Source organism: Oncorhynchus kisutch, linkage group LG17 (assembly GCF_002021735.2).
Source record: "Oncorhynchus kisutch isolate 150728-3 linkage group LG17, Okis_V2, whole genome shotgun sequence".
NCBI lineage: Eukaryota > Metazoa > Chordata > Actinopteri > Salmoniformes > Salmonidae > Oncorhynchus > Oncorhynchus kisutch.
Genome location: NC_034190.2, coordinates 25,012,670 through 25,035,898, shown reverse-complemented (window position 1 = coordinate 25,035,898; position 23,229 = coordinate 25,012,670). Strand labels below are relative to the sequence as shown.

General features: G+C 44.1%; 1 protein-coding gene across 2 annotated transcripts in view; it reads left to right on the top strand.

The window, feature by feature from the left end:
- The window catches only part of LOC109907382 (ubiquitin-conjugating enzyme E2 E2-like), a 49,287-nt gene that overhangs the window by 13,127 nt on the left and 12,931 nt on the right, over window positions 1–23,229 (top strand). The gene's annotated exons all lie outside the window — the stretch shown is intronic.

Below are 23,229 nucleotides of genomic sequence, written 5' to 3'. Positions count from 1 at the left end.
CCGATGCTCGCCGGATGTGTCAGGGCTTGCAAACTATTAGACCACAAAGGGAAGCACAGCCGCGAGCTGCCCAGTGAAACGAGCCTACCAGACAAGCTAAATTACTTCTATGCTCACTTTGAGGCAAGTAACAGTGAAGCATGCATGAGAGCATCAGCTGTTTTGGATGACTGTGTGATCACGCTCTCCGTAGCCGATGTAAGTAAGACCTTTTAAACAGGTCAACATTCACCATGCTGCAGGGCCAGACGGATTACCAGCAAGTCTACTCCGAGTATGCACTGACCAACTGGCAAGTGTCTTCACTGACATTTTCATCCTGTCCCTGACGGAGTCTGTAATACCAACATGTTTCAAGCAGACCACCATAGTCCCTGTGCCCAAGAACACTAAGGTAACCTTCCTAAATGACTACCAACGTGTAGCACTCATGTCTGTAGCCATTAAGTGCTTTGGAAGGCTGGTTATGGCTCACATCAACACCATTATCCCAGAAACCCATGACCACAATACAATTTGTGTATTGCCCCAACAGATCTACAGATGATGCAATCGCTATTGCACTCCAAACTGCCCTTCCCCACCAGGACAAAAGCAACACCTATGTGAGAATGCTATTCATTGACTACAGCTCAGCGTTCAACACCATAGTGCCCTCAAAGCTCATCACTAAGCTAAGGACCCTGGGACTAAACACCTCCCTCTGCAACTGGATCCTGGACTTCCTGATGAGCCGCCCCCAGGTGGTAAGGGTAGGTAACAACACATCCGCCACGCTGATTTAACACGGGGGCTCTCAGGGGTGCGTGCTCAGTCCCCTCCTGTACTCCGTTCATTCATGACTGCATTGCCAGGTACGATTCCAACACCATCATTAAGTTTGCCAATGACACAACAGTGGTAGGCCTGATCAACAACAATGATGAGACAGCCTATAGGGAGGAGGTCGGAGACCTGGCCGTGTGGTGCCAGGACAACAACCTCTCCCTCAACGTGATCAAGACAAAGGAGATGATTGTGGACTACAGGGGAAAAAAAGACCGAGCTCGCCCCTATTCTCATCGACAGGGCTGTAGTGGAGCAGGTTGAGTGCTTCAAGTTCCTTGGTGTCCACATCACCAACAAACTAGTATAGTCCAAACACACTAAGACAGTCATGAGGGGGGCACGACAAAACCTATTCCCCCTCATAGGTTGAAAAGATTTGGCATGGGTCCTCATCCTCAAAAGATTCTACAGCTGCACCATCGAGAGAATCCGGACTGGTTGCATTACTGCCTGGTATGGCAATTGCTCAGCCTCCGACCGCAAGGTACTACAAAGGGTAGTGCGTACGTCCCAGTACATCACTGGGGCAAAGCTTCCTGCCATCCAGGACTTCTATACCAGGCGGTGTCAGAGGAAGGCCCTAAAAATGGTCAAAGACTCCAGCCACCCTAGTCATAGACTGTTCTCTCTGCTACCGCACGGCAAGTGGTACCGGAGCGCCATGTCTAGGTCCAAAAGGCTTCTTAACAGCTTCTACCCCCAAACCATAAGACTCCTGAACAGCTAATCAAAGGGCTACCCAGACCCCTCTTTTATGCTGCTGCTACTCTGTTTATTATCTATGCATAGTCACTTTAAACTCTACCAACATGTACATATGACCTCATACCTCAACTAACCGGTGCCCCCGCACATTGACTCTGTACCAGTACCCCCTGTATATAGCCACGTTATTGTTATTTTACTGCTTCTGTTAATTATTTGTTACTTTTCTTTTCTATTTTTTTTAACTTAACTTCTTAAAGCATTGTTGGTTAAGGGCTTGTAATTCACTGTAAGGTGTTGTATTGGGCGCATGTGACAAATAAAATGAGATTTGATATGTTGAAAGGAAGCAAGCCAAGCATGCAGGACGTGGATGATATTATGGGATGTTATGGGATATTTTCTCTTGTTTAATCAAGTTTGTCACCCGAGCAGAGAGTAATTAATTGAATGTGACAAGCGCTCTGCAAGTCTATGTAAATACCGTGTGTGTGTGTGTGTGTGTGTGTGTGTTAATTACCATTTCCTTTCATGGTGGTCCTGGCAGTGTTTTGATAAGAATCCCCTTTGGCAGAAGGAAACAATGTGGATCCCCTGGAGGATTGCTCTCTCTCTCTCTCTCCCTCCATCCATAATCCCAGGAACATTGTGTGTTGTTCCAGAGTAATCAATTCTAAACACTAGTGGTAAGTGATGAAGTGGAATAGAAAGCATTGAGGCATACCGTAACCGAGAACTACAGAAGGAGAAAATATCTCATTCCACACTGATTTTCAGGGCGGTGGTAGTGTGTAATTGACTAATACATGCCTCAAATTCCTTTGCGGTGTAATTGACTTACATCAGTCTCCCGGTTTCAGACATAATCAGATATGAGCATTCAGATGGGAATGTTATCATCTTGTTGATGATAATATACACTGAAGGTACAAAACATAAGGAACACCTTCCTAATATTGTGTTGCACCCTCTTTTGCCCTCTGAACAGCCCTAAGTTGTCCAGGCATTCCACAGAGATGTTGGTCCATGTTGACTCCATTGCTTTCCACAGTTGTGTCAAGTTGGCTGGATGTCCTTTGGGTGGTGGACCATTCTTGATACACACGGGAAACGTGTGTATCAACGTGTGTATCACACGGGAAGCGTGAACAACCCAGGAGCGTTGCAGTTCTTGACACAATCAAACCGTTGCGCCTGGCACCTACTATCATACTCCGTTCAAAGGCACATCTTTTGTCTTGCCCATTCACCCTCTGAATGGCGTACACACACAATCCACGTCTCAAGGCTTTAAAAAATAATTATTTAACCCGTTTCCTCCCCTTTATTTACACTCATTGAAGTGGATTTAACATTAATAAGGGATCATAGCTGAACCTACCAGGTACAACCCCAAATCTGTAAACACAGGCACCCTCATAGATATCATCCTAACCAACCTGCCCTCCAAATACACCTCTGCTGTTTTCAACCAAGATTTCAGCGATCACTGCCTCATTGCCTGCATCCATAATGGGTCTGCAGTCAAACGACCACCCCTCATCACTGTCAAATGCTCCCTAAAACCAGACACCTAGGTATTTGTAGTTGTCCACATATTCTAAGTCAGAACCGTCCAGAGTAGTGATGCTGGACGGGCGGGCAGGTGCGGGCAGCAATCGGTTGAAGAGCATGCATTTAGTTTTGCTCGCATTTAAGAGCAGTTGGAGGCAACGGAAGGAGAGTTGTATGGCATTGAAGCTCGTCTGGAGGTTAGTTAACACAGTGTCCAAAGAAGGGCCAGAAGTATACCGAATGGTGTCGTCTGCGTAGAGGTGGATCAGAGACTCACCAGCAGCAAGAGCGACATCATTGATGTATACAGAGAAGAGAGTCGGTCTGAGAATTGAACTCTGTGGCACCCCCATAGAGACTGCCAGAGGTTCAGACAACAGACCCTCCAATTTGACACACTGAACTCTATCAGAGAAGTAGTTGGTGAACCAGGCGAGGCAGTCATTTAAGAAACCACGACTGTTTAGTCTGCCGATAAGAATGTGGTGATTGACAGAGTCGAAAGCCTTGGCCAGGTCGATGAATACGGCTGCATCTTATCGATGGTGGTTATGATATCGTTTAGGACCTTGAGCATGGCTGAGGTGCACCCATGACCAGCTCTGAAACCAGATTGCATTGCGAAGAAGGTACAGTAGGTTTCGAAATGGTCAGCGATCTGTTTGTTAACTTGGCTTTCGAAGACCTTAGAAAGTTAGGGTAGGATAGATATAGGTCTGTAGCAGTTTGGGTCTAGAGTGTCTCCCCCCTTTGAAGAGGGGGATGACGCAGGAGCTTTCCAATCTTTCGGAATGTCAGATAATATGAAAGATAGGTTGAATAGGGGTTGCAACAATTTTTGCAGCTCTTTCAGAATCTCAGCTATCTGGATTTGGGTTAAAGAGAAATGTGGGAGGCTTGGGCGAGTTGCTGTGGGGGGTGCAGGGCAGTTGACCGGGGTAAGGGTAGCCAGGTGGAAAGCATGGCTAGCTGTAGAAAAATGCTTATTGAAATTCTCAATTATAGTAGATTTATCGGTGGTGACAGTGTTTCCTAGCCTCAGTGCAGTGGGCAGCTGGGAGGAGGTGCTCTTATTCTCCATGGACTTTACAGTGTCCCAGAACTTTTTGGAGTTTGCTACAGGATCAAATCAAATGTATTTATATAGCCCTTCGTACATCAGCTGATGTCTCAAAGCAGAAGCACGGTGGCTAGGAAAAACTATCTCGAAAGGCCAAAACCTAGGAAGAAACCTAGAGAGGAACCAGGCTATGTGGGGTGGCCAGTCCTCTTCTGGCTGTGCCGGGTGGAGATTATAACAGAACATGGCCAAGATGTTCAAATGTTCATAAATTACCAGCATGGTCCAATAATAATAAGGCAGAACAGTTGAAACTGGAGCAGCAGCACGGCCAGCTGGACTGGGGACAGCAAGGAGTCATCATGTCAGGTAGTCCTGAGGCATGGTCCTAGGGCTCATGTCCTCCGAGAGAGAGAAAGAAAGAGAGAAAGAGAGAATTAGAGAGAGCACACTTAAATTCACACAGGACACCGAATAGGACATGAGAAGTACTCCAGATATAACAAACTGACCCTAGCCCCCTGACACATAAACTACTGCAGCATAAATACTGGAGGCTGAGACAGAAGGGTTCAGGAGACATTGTGGCCCCATCCGAGGACACCCCCGGACAGGGCCAAACAGGAAGGATATAACCCCACACACTTTGCCAAAGCACAGCCCCCACACCACTAGAGTGTTATCTTCAACCACCAACTTACATTCCTGAGACAAGGCCGAGTATAGCCCACAAAGATCTCCACCACGGCACAACACAAGGGGGGGGGGGGGTGCCAACCCAGACAGGAAGATCACATCAGTGACTCAACCCACTCAAGTGACGCACCCCTCCTAGGGATGGTATGAAAGAGCCCCAGTAAGCCAGTGACTCAGCCCTCATAATAGGGTTAGAGGCAGAGAATCCCAGTGGAAAGAGGGGAACCGGCCAGGCAGAGACAGCAAGGGCGGTTCGTTGCTCCAGAGCCTTTCCGTTCACCTTCCCACTCCTGGGCCAGACTACACTCAATCATATGACACACTGAAGAGATGAGTCTTCAGTAAAGACTTAAAGGTTGAGACCAAGTTTGCGTCTCTTACATGGGTAGGCAGATCATTCCATAAAAATTGAGCTCTATAGGAGAAAGCCCTGCCTCCAGCTGTTTGCTTAGAAATTCTAGGGACAATTAGGAGGCCTGCGTCTTGTGACCGTAGCGTACGTGTAGGTATGTACGGCAGGACCAAATCAGAGAGATAGGTAGGAGCAAGCCCATGTAATGCTTTGTAGGTTAGCAGTAAAACCTTGAAATCAGAGCTTGCCTTGACAGGAAGCCAGTGTAGGGAGGCTAGCACTGAAGTAATATGATCACATTTTTTGGTTCTAGTCAGGATTCTAGCAGCCGTATTTAGCACTAACTGAAGTTTATTTAGTGCTTTATCCGGGGAGCCGGAAAGTAGAGGATGCAAATTTCTGTTTGAAAAAGCTAGCCTTAGCTTTCCTAACTGCCTGTGTATATTGGTTCCTAACTTCCCTCAAAAGTTGCATATCACGGGGGCTATGTGATGCGAATGCAGTGCGCCACAGGATGTTTTTGTGCTGATCAAGGGCAGTCAGGTCTGGTGTGAACCAAGGGCTATATCTGTTCCTGCGGAAAGCACTTTTAAAGAATAACCAGGCATCCTCTACTGACTGGATGAGGTCAATATCATTCCAGGATACCCCGGCCAGGTCGATTAGAAAGGCCTGCTCGCTGAAGTGTTTTAGGGAGCGTTTGACATAATTGAGGGGTGGTCGTCGACAACATCCGGTGAAATTGCAGAGCGTGATCCTAACTGACCTAAGACAGGGAATTTTTACTAGGATGAAATATCAGGAATTGTGAAAAACTGAGTTGTATGTGTACGTAAACTTCCAGCTTCAACTGTATTAACTATAATTTATTCACATCACTTAAATAAAATATGTAAGTTGTTGTGTATATAACATTGTTTTATTTGATTACTTTATTATTTAATTCCACGTCTCTATAGAGCTGCTGTCTGACAAAATCACAATTTTAGTAGTTCTTCAAGTTAAATAAGGCAAACTTTTATGATTGCTGAATACCAACTATCAATCACTTAGAAAATGTATTTTCAGGTATAGATACCTCCCGACACAACTTCTTTCCATCCCACTCTAGATAGAGAATTCTTCTGTCTGTTCTCTCTGGGTTTGCCCGACACTAACCAAGCGTAGTAGGTGTAAAAGAAACGCACCAACGTGCAGTGGATTATGGTCATTGTAGTTAACTATCACGTTTTCTGCACTAAACTATGTAGAATTCTGCCCTGTTGGAAACTACCACTCCCTACAACATCGCACAGTTCGGGCTTGATCTGATGTATCTCTAGAGAAACGACACAATGAGCGCATTGAGCTCACTGAAAAAAACGCTGAAGGAAATGTAATTCAAATAATTGAACCAATGTTGGTCAATTAGTTGTTTAAAAAATAATAATAACCGTAATTATACATACCAAACAGTAATTTCAACTTCTCTCCGGTAGAAAGTGGTCTAAATGTATAAATAGAACACCTTCACATACTGTATCAACATGATCAAGTGTCTGCTGCTGACAGTGACTTTTTTAAATAAAAAACGGTCAGTATTAGAATTTAATATGAAGAGCGTGTACATTGCAGATAGTGAATGAGTTGAGTCTGTTATTGACTACTGAGGGCATATTTTTAGATTTTTTACGGCTAAAACAATAAACCAGTAGCAAGCTAAACAAGGAAATCCCAGAGCCCACTGAGAGACTAAAAGTTCAAGCACTTAGTCATTTTTAACGAGAGAAGAACGTCATTGTAAAAATGACTCCATCAGACACCCAGAGAGGGAGAGAGAAATCGAGAGAGAAAGGGAGATGAATTAAACAGTCAATTTGGAAGTATTGGAGTGCAACTACTCTTGTTATGGTATGCTGAGCATTCCACGTTCCACATCATTAGGCTCTCTCTCAGCTAGGAGGGTAGGGTGTTATTACTATAGAATTCTAACAGAATTCAATCAAAGGGAGTAATATGTCACCCCAAATAAGCAACATGTTTTAAATGTTCTTTATGACTCTTCATGGATAGTCTCATCGGTGATTTAGGTCTAGAGTTCAAGGGGATGTTTTGCGTCTAGCCTCTACTTTTGGCATACCATTCCATCCCCCAAATGGCCTGCTAGACAGAACTCCGACAGCATAACCAACAAAAATGTGTCACATCTCCTACAGCTCTGTCGCATGCTGGGTATGTACATAGTCAATGGTAGGCGCCGAGGGGACTTATAGCTCATCTCCCGAGTGGCAAAGTGGTCTAAGACACTGCATCTCAGTGCAAGAGGTGTCACTGCAGTACCTGGTTTAAATACAGGCTGCATCACATCCAGCCGTGATTGGGAGTCCCATAGGGCGGCGCACAATTGCCCCAGCGTCGTCCAGATTTGTAAATTGTAAATAAAAATTTGTTCTTAACTGACTTGCCTTTTTTATATTAAGGTTAAATAAAAAAAATTAAAATACATATTTTGGCAGTAGTACTTTCACTGACCTCAACCCAGAGTCTCTCAGAGCGTTCACTGTCAGCCCACTGACACCTCATCAGATCACCGTAAAAGCACAGTCTACCTGAACAGAGCAATACTCATCGTGAGTAATATAAAAAAATGCTATAAATGGAAGGAAAGTAGTGTGGAAACCTACTAAAAAACAATTGGGCATCAACAAATTCAATCCCCTTTGGACAACTTCCTGGACAAAACGTTTCCCTGTAATAGTGAAGGTGTAAACTTGGTAGTAGAAAACCTAAACAGTATATTTGACCTTTCAGCTTCCCTTTCAAATAAAAAAAATCCAAGCAGACAACCTAAGACAATTAACAACAATGACAAATGGTTTGATAAAGAATGCAAAAACCTAAAGAAATTGAGAAACCTATCCACCCAAAAACATAGAGACCCAGAAAACACTGAGCCTTCACTATGGTGAATCACTAAAACAATGCAGAAATACGCTATGGAAAAAGGAGATGTATGGATAAACCACTTCTCCAATCTTTTTGGCTCTAAAATGAGCAAACAGCAAAAACATACAGTATGAGTCAAACGTTTGAACACACCTACTCATTCCTGGGTTTTTCTTTATTTTTACCATATTCTACATTGTAGAAAATATGAAATAACACATATGGAATCATGTGGTAACCAAAAAAGTGTTAAACAAATCAAGATATATTTCAGATTCTTCTGAAGTAGCCACCCTTTGCCTTGACAGCTTTGCACACTCTTAGCATTCACTGAACAAGCTACATGAGGTAGTTACCAGAATTTTTTATTTCACCATTATTTAACCAGGTAGGCCAGTTGAGAACAAGTTCTCATTTACAACTGCGACCTGGCCAAGATAAAGCAAACCAGTGCGACAAAAACAACAGAGTTACACCTGGGTTAAACAAACACGGACGCAGGCAATGAGGCAGTGATCGCTGAGATCCTGGTTGAAAACAGCGGAGGTGTATTTATGCTATTTGGCCCTGAACAGAGAGAACCTGACTACTGTGACTGACCCAAAATGAAGGAAACCTTTGACTATGTACAGACTCCGTGAGCATAGCCTTGCTATTGAGAGAGGCTTCCGTAGGCAGACCTGGCTCTCAAGAGAAGACTAGCTATGTGCACACTGCCCACAATATGAGTTGGAAACTGAGCTACACTTCCTAAACTCCTGCCAAATGACCATATTAGAGACACCACACAGCCCATTCGGAAAGTATTCAGACCCCTTAACTTTTTCCACATTTTGTTACATTACAGCCTTATTCTAAAATGTATTACATACATTTTTTCCCTCTTCAATCTAAACACAATACCCCATAATGGCAAAGCATATACAGGTTATTATTATTTTTTTGCTAACTTCTTAAAAATTATTATTTGAAATATCACATTTACATAAGTATTCAGTACTTTGTTGAAGCTCCTTTGGCAGCAATTACGGCCTTGAGTCATCTTGGGTATGATGCTACAAGCTTGGCACACCTGTATATGGGGAGTTTCTCCCATTCTTTTTTGCAGATCCCCTCAAGCACTGTCAGATTGGATGGGGAGTGTCGCTGCACAGCTATTTTCAGGTCTCTCCAGAGATGGTCAATCGGATTCAAGTCCGGGCTCTGGCTTGGCCACTCAAGGACATTGAGACTTGTCCCGAAGCCACTTCTGTCTTGGCTGTTTGCTTAGGGTCATTGTCCTGTTGGAAGGTGAACCTTCGCCCCAGTCTGAGGTCCCGAGCACTCTGGAGCAGGTTTTCATCAAGGATCTCTCTGTACTTTGCTCTGTTTATCTTTGCCTTGGTCCTGACTAGTCTCCCAGGCCCTGCTGCTGAAAAACATCCCCACAGCATGATGCTGCCACCACCATGCTTTACCGTAGGGATGGTGCCAGGTTTCCTCCAGACGTGATGCTTGGCATTCAGGCCAAAGCCTTAGAATAAGGCTGTAATGTAACAAAATGTGGAAAAGGGGAAGGGGTCTGAATACTTTACGAATGCACCGTATATATTTATGCTGCATTTCCTCCTCTCACTGTATGTTTATTTATTTTCCCTTTTCTACATTGTTACAACACTGTATGTAGCCATAATCACATTTGAAATGTCTCTATTCCTTTGAAACTGTTGTGGAGGGTAATGTTTACTGTACAAAATTGTAGTTTATTTAACATTTGTTTATCTATTTCACTTGCTTTGGCAATGAAAACATATGTTTCCCATGCTAATAAAGCCCATTCAATAGGAGGGAGGGAGAGATGAATTAATTTATTAATTACACTCCCATCTGGTCCACAGAAGCTGAGAGGCCCAGGATTGAGCTCACACTGTGGATCTAATTATCCTCAATCTCAAAACTGAGAGTCACAGCAACCTCAGCTGGGTGGAGGGCCTTTCTCTTCTTTGCTCTTCTCTTTTCACAGACACTCTACAGGTCTTTATCTTATCTCTCACATCCTCTTCATTCCCCTCTGTGCCTCTTCCCCCACACTCACACACTGCAGAGCCTCATTTCACCATTATCCTTTCCAATTCACCAATCTCCTTGCTTGCCTTTTTGTCTTTGTCTCTTCTGACATTAGACACAGCTGATTAAGCCTGGCTCTGATGAGGGGGAGTTATGTGACTGAGGTCACCAGGGTTGTTATGCGAGATGCTCATGTCTCTGTGTTGGGTGAGTGATTAGCTCCTCATTAACAGGCTGCCTGCAGTATCCTTTGGTAGTCCTTGGACACACACATCATCATTTTATTACCGACAGAGTCATGTTTGGCTTATACTGTCTCCTTGTATAAGTGTGTATTGAGGAAACAAGAACAGATAGAGGTAGAGAAAAGTTAACATGGCACACTTAATCTTATAGTAGTCTAAAATTATAGAGCCATTTTTGTTGTGTCAACTATTTGGCTTCTTCACTGGCTTTAACAGCCAATATCTCCTCTGTCATCACAGCGATAAACACACAGCCAGATGACTAAAGCTGTCCTGGCTAGCCATCTCTCTCTATATCTGCCTTCTGTTGTTGTTACAGCTGTACTCAACTAACCAGTTGTGAGGGGAGGTGGACAGAGGCTTGCTGCCTCCCGGCTGACCAATGCCAGCAATGTCCCTGTACTGTGTACATACCTGAGAATGTTATTGACATAAAATATGGCTCGTGGGCCAGAGAGCAAGCTGGAGGGAATGCACAGTAGAGACACTTTTATTTATTTAACCATTATTTTACCTGTTACGTTGACTGAGAACATATTCTTATTTACAGCAACAACTTGGGGAATAGTTATGGGGGGGGGGTGAGCCAATTGTAAACTGGGGATGATTAGGTGACCGTGATGGTATGAGGGCCAGATTGGGAATTCAGCCAGGACACCAGGGTTAACTCCCCTACTCTTACGATAAGTGTCATGGGATTTTTAGTGACCACAGAGAGTCAGGACACCCGTTTAACATCCCATCTGAAAGACGGCACCCTACACAGGGCAATGTCCCCAATCACTGCCCTGGGGTCATTGGGATATTTTTTTTAGACCAGAGAAAAGGGTGCCTACTACTGGTCGTCCAACACCACTTCCAGCAACATCTCCCATCCAGGGACCAACCAGGACCAACCCTGCTTAGCTTCAGAAGGAAGCCAGCAGTGGGATGTAGGGTGGTATGCTGCAGATCAAATCAAATAGAATTCTAATTGTCACATGCTTTGTAAACAACAGGCGTAGACTAACAGTGAAATGCTTAGTTACTGGGGTCCTATCAAACAATGCCGAGCTAAAGATAAAATAGAAATAGGGACACAAGGAATAATAAAAAATTATGAGTAAAAATAACATGGCTACAGCTTCCTGAGTGGTGCAGCAGTCTAAGGCTCAGCATCGCAGTGCTAGAGACGTCACTACAGATGTGGGTTCGATCCCGGGCTGTGTCGCAGCCACTTGACCGGCCATGACCGGGAGACCCATGAGGTGGCACACAATTGGCCCACAATTGGCCCAGTGTTGTCTAGGTTAGGGGAGCGTTTGGCCGGTTGGGATGTCCTTGTCCCATCGCACTCTAGCGACTTGTAGTGGTCGGGCGTTTCCTCCGACATATTAGTGCGCCTGGCTTCCAGGTTAGGCGAGCATTGTGTCAAGAAGCAGTGTGGCTTGGCAGGGTCGTGATTCAGACGACACATGGCTCTCGACCTTCGCTTCTCCCGAATCCCATCGCTGCAACTGCCGTACGGACAAGACTAACTACCAATTGGATATCACAAAATTAGGGAGGGAAAAGGGGGTATAAAGTACCCCAAATATGTTTTTAATAACAAACAATAACAACTATACAAAGGAGTACCAGGTCTGTTTTCTTAGTGAACCGAGTTCTTAAACTGATGTGGTTTTAGCAATAGTGCTCAGAGGGCCTGAATACACTCAACATACTTGTACTGTGGAAATGATAAACCTCAGTGTTACTCAGTCGTACTGTAGAAATAGACTTCACAGCGTTACTCAGTCGTACTGTAGAAATAGACTTCACAGTGTTACTCAGTCGTACTGTAGAAATAGACTTCACAGTGTTACAGTCGTACTGTAGAAATAGACTTCACAGTGTTACTGTCGTACTGTAGAAATAGACTTCAGTGTTACTGTCGTACTGTAGAAATAGACTTCACAGTGTTACAGTCGTACTGTAGAAATAGACTTCAGTGTTACTGTCGTACTGTAGAAATAGACTTCACAGCGTTACTGTCGTACTGTAGAAATAGACTTCAGTGTTACTGTCGTACTGTAGAAATAGACTTCACAGCGTTACTGTCGTACTGTAGAAATAGACTTCACAGCGTTACTATCGTACTGTAGAAATAGACTTCACAGTGTTACTCAGTCGTACTGTAGAAATAGACTTCACAGCGTTACTATCGTACTGTAGAAATAGACTTCACAGTGTTACAGTCGTACTGTAGAAATAGACTTCACAGTGTTACTATCGTACTGTAGAAATAGACTTCACAGTGTTACTCAGTCGTACTGTAGAAATAGACTTCACAGTGTTACAGTCATACTGTAGAAATAGACTTCACAGTGTTACAGTCGTACTGTAGAAATAGACTTCACAGTGTTACAGTCGTACTGTAGAAATAGACTTCACAGTGTTACTGTCGTACTGTAGAAATAGACTTCACAGTGTTACTCAGTCGTACTGTAGAAATAGACTTCACAGCGTTACTGTCGTACTGTCGAAATAGACTTCACAGCGTTACTATCGTACTGTAGAAATAGACTTCACAGTGTTACTCAGTCGTACTGTAGAAATAGACTTCACAGCGTTACTGTCGTACTGTAGAAATAGACTTCACAGCGTTACTGTCGTACTGTAGAAATAGACTTCACAGTGTTACTGTCGTACTGTAGAAATAGACTTCAGTGTTACAGTCGTACTGTAGAAATAGACTTCACAGTGTTACTGTCGTACTGTAGAAATAGACTTCACAGTGTTACTGTCGTACTGTAGAAATAGACTTCACATTGTTACTGTCGTACTGTAGAAATAGACTTCACAGTGTTACTCAGTCGTACTGTAGAAATAGACTTCAGTGTTACTGTCGTACTGTAGAAATAGACTTCACAGCGTTACTGTCATACTGTAGAAATAGACTTCACAGTGTTACTGTCGTACTGTAGAAATGGACTTCACAGTGTTACTCAGTCGTACTGTAGAAATAGACTTCACAGTGTTACTGTTGTACTGTAGAAATAGACTTCACAGCGTTACTCAGTCGTACTGTAGAAATAGACTTCACAGCGTTACTCAGTCGTACTGTAGAAATAGACTTCACAGCGTTACTCAGTCGTACTGTAGAAATAGACTTCACAGCGTTACTCAGTCGTACTGTAGAAATAGACTTCACAGCATTCTCCAGATCACCCTGTAATGTGCTTCAGTCAGCCGACTGGGAATGATGATGTACTTCTTATTGTTCGGGGCCTGTGTTCCAACCTACAGTATCCAATCTCTTCCTCCCAGATACCACTGGCAGCTCCAGCCTCTTACGCTGCTTTGCTTTCTAACATGAATAAAACCACTCATATCAATGGGGAGTAATGTTTCAAGGTTCTGCCCTGTGTTTGTCAAAGTACTGTAGTTTTGCTGTAGAGTGTCTGGGCAGAGGTCACTTTTCCACCAGCTGCAGCTGTATTGACCCTATAGGATACATTCCTACCAGGACACACACAGTGGAAACTGCCAGGATTCTCTCTAGTCTCTGGTCAATAGCTCATTCTCATGAGACTGTCCTCCTCCACAATGTAAATGGCTGATTCATTGTCTCCATGCCTGCCTAGGTTTAGCTTTCCAGCTGACGTGGCTGTGATAGGATTAAATGATTCAATAACCGGGCTGTTGAATTCTTAATGTGCCCTTTATGCTGCTACACTTCCCCTTTAGGCCCATTCAGGGTTACTAGGGTTTATCTCTCCGGGCTGTTTCAGGAGGAGGATGCTGTTTTAAGAGCAGCTAATGGATGGGTGTAAATCAGTGGTGGGCTACTCTTCAAAGCACTCATCCTCTCCTTCACCACCTCTCCTTCACCTCCTCTAAAGTCCCCTCTCCATCTCTCCTTCACCTCCTCTGTCTCCTCCTCCTTCTATCCTCCTGTCTCCTCCTCCTTCTATCCTCCTCTCTGTCTCCTCCTCCTTCTATCCTCCTCTCTGTCTCCTCCTTCTATCCTCCTCTCTGTCTCCTCCTCCTTCTATCCTCCTCTCTGTCTCCTCCTTCTACCCTCCTCTCTGTCTCCTCCTCCTTCTACCCTCCTCTCTGTCTCCTCCTTCTATCCTCCTCTCTGTCTCCTCCTCCTTCTACCCTCCTCTCTGTCTCCTCCTTCTATCCTCCTCTCTGTCTCCTCCTCCTTCCACCCTCCTCTCTGTCTCCTCCCAGAGGCATTATTAATAAAAGTAGTAATACTTTACTTAAAGCTGACAGGTGTAATTAGTTTTGAAGCATTATGCTGGACCCTCCAGGCACTGAGAGTCTCAGACTGGCTCTGCTGCTCATGTGTGTAAACTGTAAACAGTGAACTGTTGGCACGCGGACAAATAGCTTCCAATGCAAACACTGGCCAGGGTAGGATTCCATTACAATTCTGGCATGGAGTCAGTGCAGACACACGCCTGTGGCCTTGCTCCCCTCACAAAGACAGGATATCAGCTTCCTGCTAGGGCTTTCATTTCAGGTGTCTGTCCTCCTCTCCCCCTGCTCTTTCACAGCTGGCACTGAGAGGGAGAACGGGAGAACAGAGGAAAGGTGGAGAATCTCTGTGATCAGGGTCCTCCAACCCTGTCACTTCAGGGACCAGCAGCCATTTCACATTAGCTTTGTTGGTAGAGCAGGGTTCTTTGAACACCAGGGCAGTGGGTTTGATTCCCGGAAACCATCCATATGTCAAATGTATGCATGACTAAGTCGCATTGGATAAAAGCATCTGCTAAATGGCATATATTATTATGTATTTGTTTATTTATTTGGTTAGAATTGTAATTTTTTATTGAACCTTTATTTAACAGGGCCGGTAATCAGAAGCTAAGTCCTTGTAGACTAATTAGTGAGAGGTAACAAGCTCCTCTGGAAATTCTCACAACCGCTGAGTCTGCAGGTCTGGCTGCCTGGTCTTGTGCCGCCAGCTCTCCCCCTTCCACACACAGCACATGGACTAACACACACACACACAAACACATACACACACATTGCTGTGTGTGCACAGTGTGGAGATGAGAGAAATGCCACCCTCTCTCCCTATCCTTCTCCTTGGGATCTGTGAACAACCAGAGGGGCCAGTTCTAGCATATTATTAATTTGCTTCATGCACTCATTTCTTTTGACTTGCCTGGCTGCATCATTACTTTTGACTTGCCTGGCTGCATCATTTCTTTTGACTTGCCTGGCTGCATCATTACTTTTGACTTGCCTGGCTGCATCATTACTTTTGACTTGCCTGGCTGCATCATTACTTTTGACTTGCCTGGCTGCATCATTACTTTTGACTTGCCTGGCTGCATCATTACTTTTGACTTGCCTGGCTGCATCATTACTTTTGACTTGCCTGGCTGCATCATTACTTTTGACTTGCCTGGCTGTATCATTACTTTTGACTTGCCTGGCTGCATCATTACTTTTGACTTGCCTGGCTGCATCATTACTTTTGACTTGCCTGGCTGCATCATTACTTTTGACTTGCCTGGCTGCATCATTACTTTTGACTTGCCTGGCTGCATCATTACTTTTGACTTGCCTGGCTGCATCATTTCTTGAGGGTTGCAGTTAAAACCCCTAAAGTCGATTGACATACAAAAATCCACAAATATCTATTTTAAGATAGAGATGTGTTTTTTTGTATTGTCTCCATCCACTGCATCCGCCTTCAGCGCTGTTTGTTAGACCAAAAATAGACCAAAAATAGACCAATAGACCAAAAATCTATCAAAAATGTGTTGTAGTGTCCGAACGGGCGTCTGTTGTGTCCGAACGGGCGTCTGTTGTGTTCGAACGGGCGTCTGAACGTCTGACTCGCCGATGCACCAACATCTGCCTGTAGTCTCCGAACCATTTGGGATACGAACTAACATGATCCCACTATGGAACGGGGAGACTCTCACGAACATGATGGTGTCGTCCGTTTTGCGGGACTCATCTGAAGGTAACCCGATACAGGTTACATTTTTTTTATGGCAGTATGATATGATAAAGGACAGACACTTCAAAACCAAAAAATAAATCATAAGGAATGTCTGTTTTGCCATTTATGAATGTGTTATTCAATGCATTTCTATGGGCTACAGTAGTAAAGGCCCAATTCAATATTTTATCAAACAATGTTTTAAAATTCCAAATTAAGTAGCAGGAATCATGGCTCTGGCTTTGCTCTCACTGATGTTACGCTGCGTAGGAAGGAGCACTTCTATATAGCTTTTACAATGGCTACAATGGTTTTTGAAGTGTGTATGAGATTTGAAAGAGTGTGAGAGCTTGGAGACCGTTTGTGTGCGTGTTGCTGGATAGGGATTGCTATGGAGTCTCCTTACAGAACAATGGTAGTTGTGGAACCAATAAAGAGTGTATAATACTCTACATTCAAGCTGTTTGATTTGACGTCCTCCTCAGATCACTGTCTGTCTCCACACGTCCGCTCAGCACTAAACCCTAGGGACCCTGGTCCACCTGGTCTGCCTCGAACTCATCTTCACTCGCTATGGTTAAGTAGGCGGTCAGACAGCTGTGCTCCAGTTGATCTCTCTTCCTTTGTGTGTGTGTGTGTGTGTTGACATCTCCTGTTCTCCAATCTTTCTCTCGGTCTTCCTCTGACTCCCTCTCTTCCTCTGACTCCCTCTCTTCCTCTGACTCCCTCTCTTCCTCTGACTCCCTCTCTTCCTCTGACTCCCTCTCTTCCTCTGACTCCCACTCTTCCTCTGACTCCCTCTCTTCCTCTGACTCCCTCTCTTCCTCTGACTCCCTCTCTTCCTCTGACTCCCACTCTCTTCTCCCTGCAGTCTGTTTTATTGCTCACTGTTAGTGTTTTAACACCTACACGTTAATGTTAATGAATGACCCGTTCTGTGCAGTAATGGCAACCTGAGAGGTTATCATCACTCAAGTGATCACTGGGGAAGCTTGGGGTGCAGGTAATAACCTGGACTGGGAGCTTCTTGTCTATTTATTTACAGAGCAGCAAAATATTCAGAGGGATAATGGGCTGCTGTAGCTAGGGCGTTTTTAAACATAACCCAGACGACAGAGACAGAAATGGAGAGACGCAGACAGACTCTCTTTTGATGTCGTTCAGGGGAGGAGTAGGAGGAGAAAAAGAGAAGGTTGATGGTTATGAAGCTTGTGACTGCGCTAAGAGAGTTAAAGTGGGCCAGATTCAATCCGATTGTCTTTAAAACGTGCATAGCTGGGAAAAAACGCAATGTTACCACGTTTCCAAAGACCACATTCATAGTTAAACCTGCATATGTCGACTCAATGGGAAATTACCTTTAATAATGTCTAGATCTTGTCATACCAAATAATTCACAAAGCAAAGTAGTTGATTTGATTCCCTTCTGATGATTGAAGTTGATAATTCTCTCCTTATACGGGGGTAAGTTGAGTAAGCGTGGGTGGGTGGCATGTAGGCCTAATGCATTTCATGCTGTCTGGCTGATACTGACTGCAATATGTAACTAATAAAGTTGTCACTTGATTTCCACATGATCTGTTTACAATAATTAAATTGCCGGATGTCATACAAGTGGAAGTTATGAACCAAATTACAAACCATTGATGCATGACTGTTAGCAATTCAGTATTTATTCCAATCAAGGAGCGCGTGCACACACACACATTCTCCAGGGATGGGTTGGTCGGCAATGGGGCCCAAGACAATGGTGACACAATTGGTTTACCACTCATTGAAAGGTCAAAGGGCATCAGATCTCTTTCTTTCTCCCTTGTCTCGCTCGCTCGCTCGCTCTCTCTCCCCACTCCTATCCCCTTTCTTCTCCCTCTTCCCAGCCTGCATTTTGCTCCTGAGGATCTGTGCATTGTGAGCAATTAGCTGGCCAAATGAGGACACATAAAGACCAATAACAAGCAGACACAGGCCTTTTAGCTGGAAGGAACAAAAAACTGAAAATAGCTTTTCTGTCGGAGGGATTTGGATGTTTTATCCTCTTTCTGGGCCTTTAACAGTGACCTCAAGCTGATGCTTAATTATGAAGGAGACTCAATGATGGTGTTGCTGATTGTTCACTATAATGACCCTCGTGTGTGTGTGTGCGTGCATGCATGTGTGTGTGCGTGCGTGCGTGCATTGATGATTGGTTACTTATGGTCCTCAGGCTAGACCTGCTCTAACTGAAGCATCATCAAGGCGTTTATGACACGAATGAAAGACGGTGTAACCAATTCACGTTGACCAATCAATAATAACCACCTTGTTGGTTCCCTCTTTTGATGATGATTGACATCACAGAGATTGATGTAGAATCTGAGTAATGGCATTCCAATCTGGATGGACATTTTAATAGGTTAAACCAGGTCTAAGGTCATAGCGGTCACAGGGATGATTGAACCACAATCACAAGGTCACGGTTAATATTAAGGTTAATCAATGTGTTAGTGAAAAAGGTGAGAGCAAGGGAGAGGAGAGTGTGGGGGGGGGGATGGGGGGAGAGCGATAACTGACAGGTGTAGGGATTGGGTTTGCAATGTGCCTCTGTGCTGAGGTAGCTAGCTGGTACAATATCATATATCCGTAGGTAGGTATAATCCAGTTAGCCCATAATCTGGAATGGGAGGGATTAGCTTTCCATGGAGTATAAGTAGATGGTAATACTGCTGTACTCCCACAGTCTGTGTGTGTGTGTGTCTGTCTGTCTGCTGGTGTGTCATCCTCTCTCATGGAGTTATGCAGGGTAAGCACTCAGGATATGCTCCTTAGTGATTTGTTATTCCCTTGTGATTTGTTGCCATCCATGCAGTACCCTTGAGCCTAAAAACACACAACACTTCACATATAATATAACACTCCATGAATAGCAGTGGTGAACCGTGACTATAGGACCTAGGACTTCAGAGGGATGAAAAAAGTAAGGAATCAAGAAAATAACAGAAATGTAGCATCACTTAATGTGCCCGACATCACATCTTCTGTAGTCGGGCCATTCTATTTCTAGTGATGACATGATAAATGATTCAAACAGGCCTGGCTGTGCTTCGGGCTGTCACACACACACACACACACACACACAGAACCTGCATGGACACAATATGTGACACACCGTATAAAATAATACGACCAGCTAAACAAAACACACTGTTTACACAAACCAAGATTGGCTAACACCACTATCACACTGTCACCAATAGCGACAACAACAGTGTCACATCAAAGGTGACAGGCTCATGGTGCTGAAACAACTGCTACCGTAATATCCGTGTTCTCCATGGCACTGAAGGAGAGACACTTTTGTTCAAACACATAGACCCGGCTGATAAAAAAAAAAAATCACGTTCATCCCACTAACCGGTGATCTAAAGTTTAAATGTAAGTGTTTCAGTCATTATTTTCAGAGAGCTAGCAATCAAGGGAGCTGTAACAACAACCGTGTTTCAGTCATTATTTTCAGAGCTCGCTAACACCAAGGGAGCTGTAACAACAACCGTGTTTCAGTCATTATTTTCAGAGCTCGCTAACACCAAGGGAGCTGTAACAACAACCGTGTTTCAGTCATTATTTTCAGAGCTCGCTAACACCAAGGGAGCTGTAACAACAACCGTGTTTCAGTCATTATTTTCAGAGCTCGCTAACACCAAGGGAGCTGTAACAACAACAATGTTTCAGTCATTATTTTCAGAGCTCGCTAACACCAAGGGAGCTGTAACAACAACCGTGTTTCAGTCATTATTTTCAGAGCTCGCTAACACCAAGGGAGCTGTAACAACAACCGTGTTTCAGTCATTATTTTCAGAGCTCGCTAACACCAAGGGAGCTGTAACAACAACCGTGTTTCAGTCATTATTTTCAGAGCTCGCTAACACCAAGGGAGCTGTAACAACAACAATGTTTCAGTCATTATTTTCAGAGCTCGCTAACACCAAGGGAGCTGTAACAACAACCGTGTTTCAGTCATTATTTTCAGAGCTCGCTAACACCAAGGGAGCTGTAACAACAACCGCGTTTCAGTCATTATTTTCAGAGCTCGCTAACACCAAGGAAGCTGTAACAACAACCGTGTTTCAGTCATTATTTTCAGAGCTCGCTAACACCAAGGGAGCTGTAACAACAACCGTGTTTCAGTCATTATTTTCAGAGCTCGCTAACACCAAGGGAGCTGTAACAACAACCGTGTTTCAGTCATTATTTTCAGAGCTCGCTAACACCAAGGGAGCTGTAACAACAACCGTGTTTCAGTCATTATTTTCAGAGCTCGCTAACACCAAGGGAGCTGTAACAACAACAATGTTTCAGTCATTATTTTCAGAGCTCGCTAACACCAAGGGAGCTGTAACAACAACCGTGTTTCAGTCATTATTTTCAGAGCTCGCTAACACCAAGGGAGCTGTAACAACAACCGTGTTTCAGTCATTATTTTCAGAGCTCGCTAACACCAAGGGAGCTGTAACAACAACCGTGTTTCAGTCATTATTTTCAGAGCTCGCTAACACCAAGGGAGCTGTAACAACAACAATGTTTCAGTCATTATTTTCAGAGCTCGCTAACACCAAGGGAGCTGTAACAACAACCGTGTTTCAGTCATTATTTTCAGAGCTCGCTAACACCAAGGGAGCTGTAACAACAACCGCGTTTCAGTCATTATTTTCAGAGCTCGCTAACACCAAGGAAGCTGTAACAACAACCGTGTTTCAGTCATTATTTTCAGAGCTCGCTAACACCAAGGGAGCTGTAACAACAACCGTGTTTCAATCATTATTTTCAGAGCTCGCTAACAAGGGAGCTGTAACAACAACAATGTTTCAGTCATTATTTTCAGAGCTCACTAACACCAAGGGAGCTGAAACAACAGTGTTTCAGTCATTATTTTCAGAGAGCCAGCTAACAACAACAGTGTCACTCCCCAGATGATGATCATGTGATTGAGAAGGCCTAGACAATACACCTCTTCCTTTTTCCCCCCTTCTTTTTTTTAAACAGTCCCAACCATTGCACCTCAAAATGTAATTGGTTCATTCTACTGTCACTCAAATTCTGCTTTAATACAGTTGAATGGCAGAGGCCTTCTATCCAGCTTCTGAAGGCCTATTCAATGGCTGGCTGAGCTAGCTAGATTTTTATACCCAGACACCACAGAATAAAATCCTGATTGGATATTTGTTTCTCTTTAGTATTAACCCTTCTCTTTTTAACACAAACTAAAGAGTTAAATTAGATCATTCAAATAATTGTAAAGATGAAATGAAATAGAAATTAAAATAGAACTGTATGTACATTTTTATGAATCCTTAGGCCTTCTCTGGATAGTACGAAGTGTGCTAGTGTAAGATATAGCTGAAGCTACTTTTAGATATGGGCATGTATCCAATGAGCACACGTCTCTTCTAAGTGCTAGGTTAGTGAGAACTGGAGTACAGCTGGCATACAGCTCACCATGCCTTCTTCTGCCTCACTCTCGCTCTCTGACACTCTCTCTTCTCTTTCTACATTCCCCTCCCGCAACAGGAGAGGTAGTGGTGTCAGGGATATCCTCTTGTCATACAACACTTCCCTCTGACTGTCTGGGACATCTCCTCTATCCATACTGCTACCAGTGTCTGTCTGGGACATCTCCTCTATCCATACTGCTAACAGCGCATTTCAGAGCTCTGTAGTGAGGGATTGTCCAATCCCTGCAGCCGTCTGTGATAGTTCCTGTTTTTTTGCGTGTGATGCCCAGCTGCCGCCTGAGTAAAAAAAGAATCAGGAACTGCCGTGAGCTATGAGGGAGGATGGGTGGGGGGGCGGGGGGACTGTGTGATGTTATAGGGGAGGGAGGGTCAGGGGGAGAAGGTAGGGAGGAGTGAGGGATGAGGAAGCCCTGGCAGAAAAAAAGACTGTCTTTGTGATAGTAATATTACATCATCAACTGTCTCTGATATCAGTGAGGCCTGTTTCTACACCATTTATACTTTTATGGTGTGTTATGCTTTTACTTCCCACTATGGTGCTGGAGTGAGGACAGGTCATAAACAGTGATAGAGCACAGTACTTCTTTGTTACTGGATAGGGAACCAGTGGTTCCACAAGCCTGGGTTATACATGGGTGTCGCTGTTGGTGCTCTAAACATATCCAGATGCGTTCTGTAGCTTAGAGACTTACTGTGGGAAGAGAGGGGAGAAAATCACTATTTTAGCCAACCATAAGAGGACTAGGAGAGAGTGCCATGTGGAACGTCTGTCTCAACCACCTATAGCAATGGGTTGATTTGACCCACAAACATAGATCTCCTAACCACTACCACCACTACCATGTTGTGCAACAACAGCCTAGACCGTGACCACGACCAAAACTATTTACTACTGCCAAGCTGTCTGTCTCCTGGAGGCACACCCTCTCTCTCTCTCTTTCAACTTGTTTCCCACAATTCCTCACTGTGTCCAAAATGGGCAAGACAGAAAATACAGAGGCCTACCTCTTTACTACGGACTACAGTTTTAAATGAACGGCTTTAGTGATACACTCACTCGCATTGCATTAATGCCTCCCCTCTCGCTCTCTTTCCGCTGCTTTGGCCCACCTCTCTGCCCATCGCTCTCTTTCTAAAATAGGATTTGATTATTTGTCCTCTCCACTATGTGTAGGAGGAGGAAACGTAACAATGAGACTCGGCAGCAGCCAGCTGCTCTCTAGTCTACACTGTAGTTCTCAAGTACTACAGGGAGGGCAATCTGTCGTGTGTGTGTGTTTGTGTGTGTGTGTGTGTGTGTGTATAGATAACTGCATAGAGATGCCATGGGCATGTATATGGTAAAAAGGAGTTATACAGAATAGTTTGGTTGATAATGGTTGATAATAAGAGAGAGA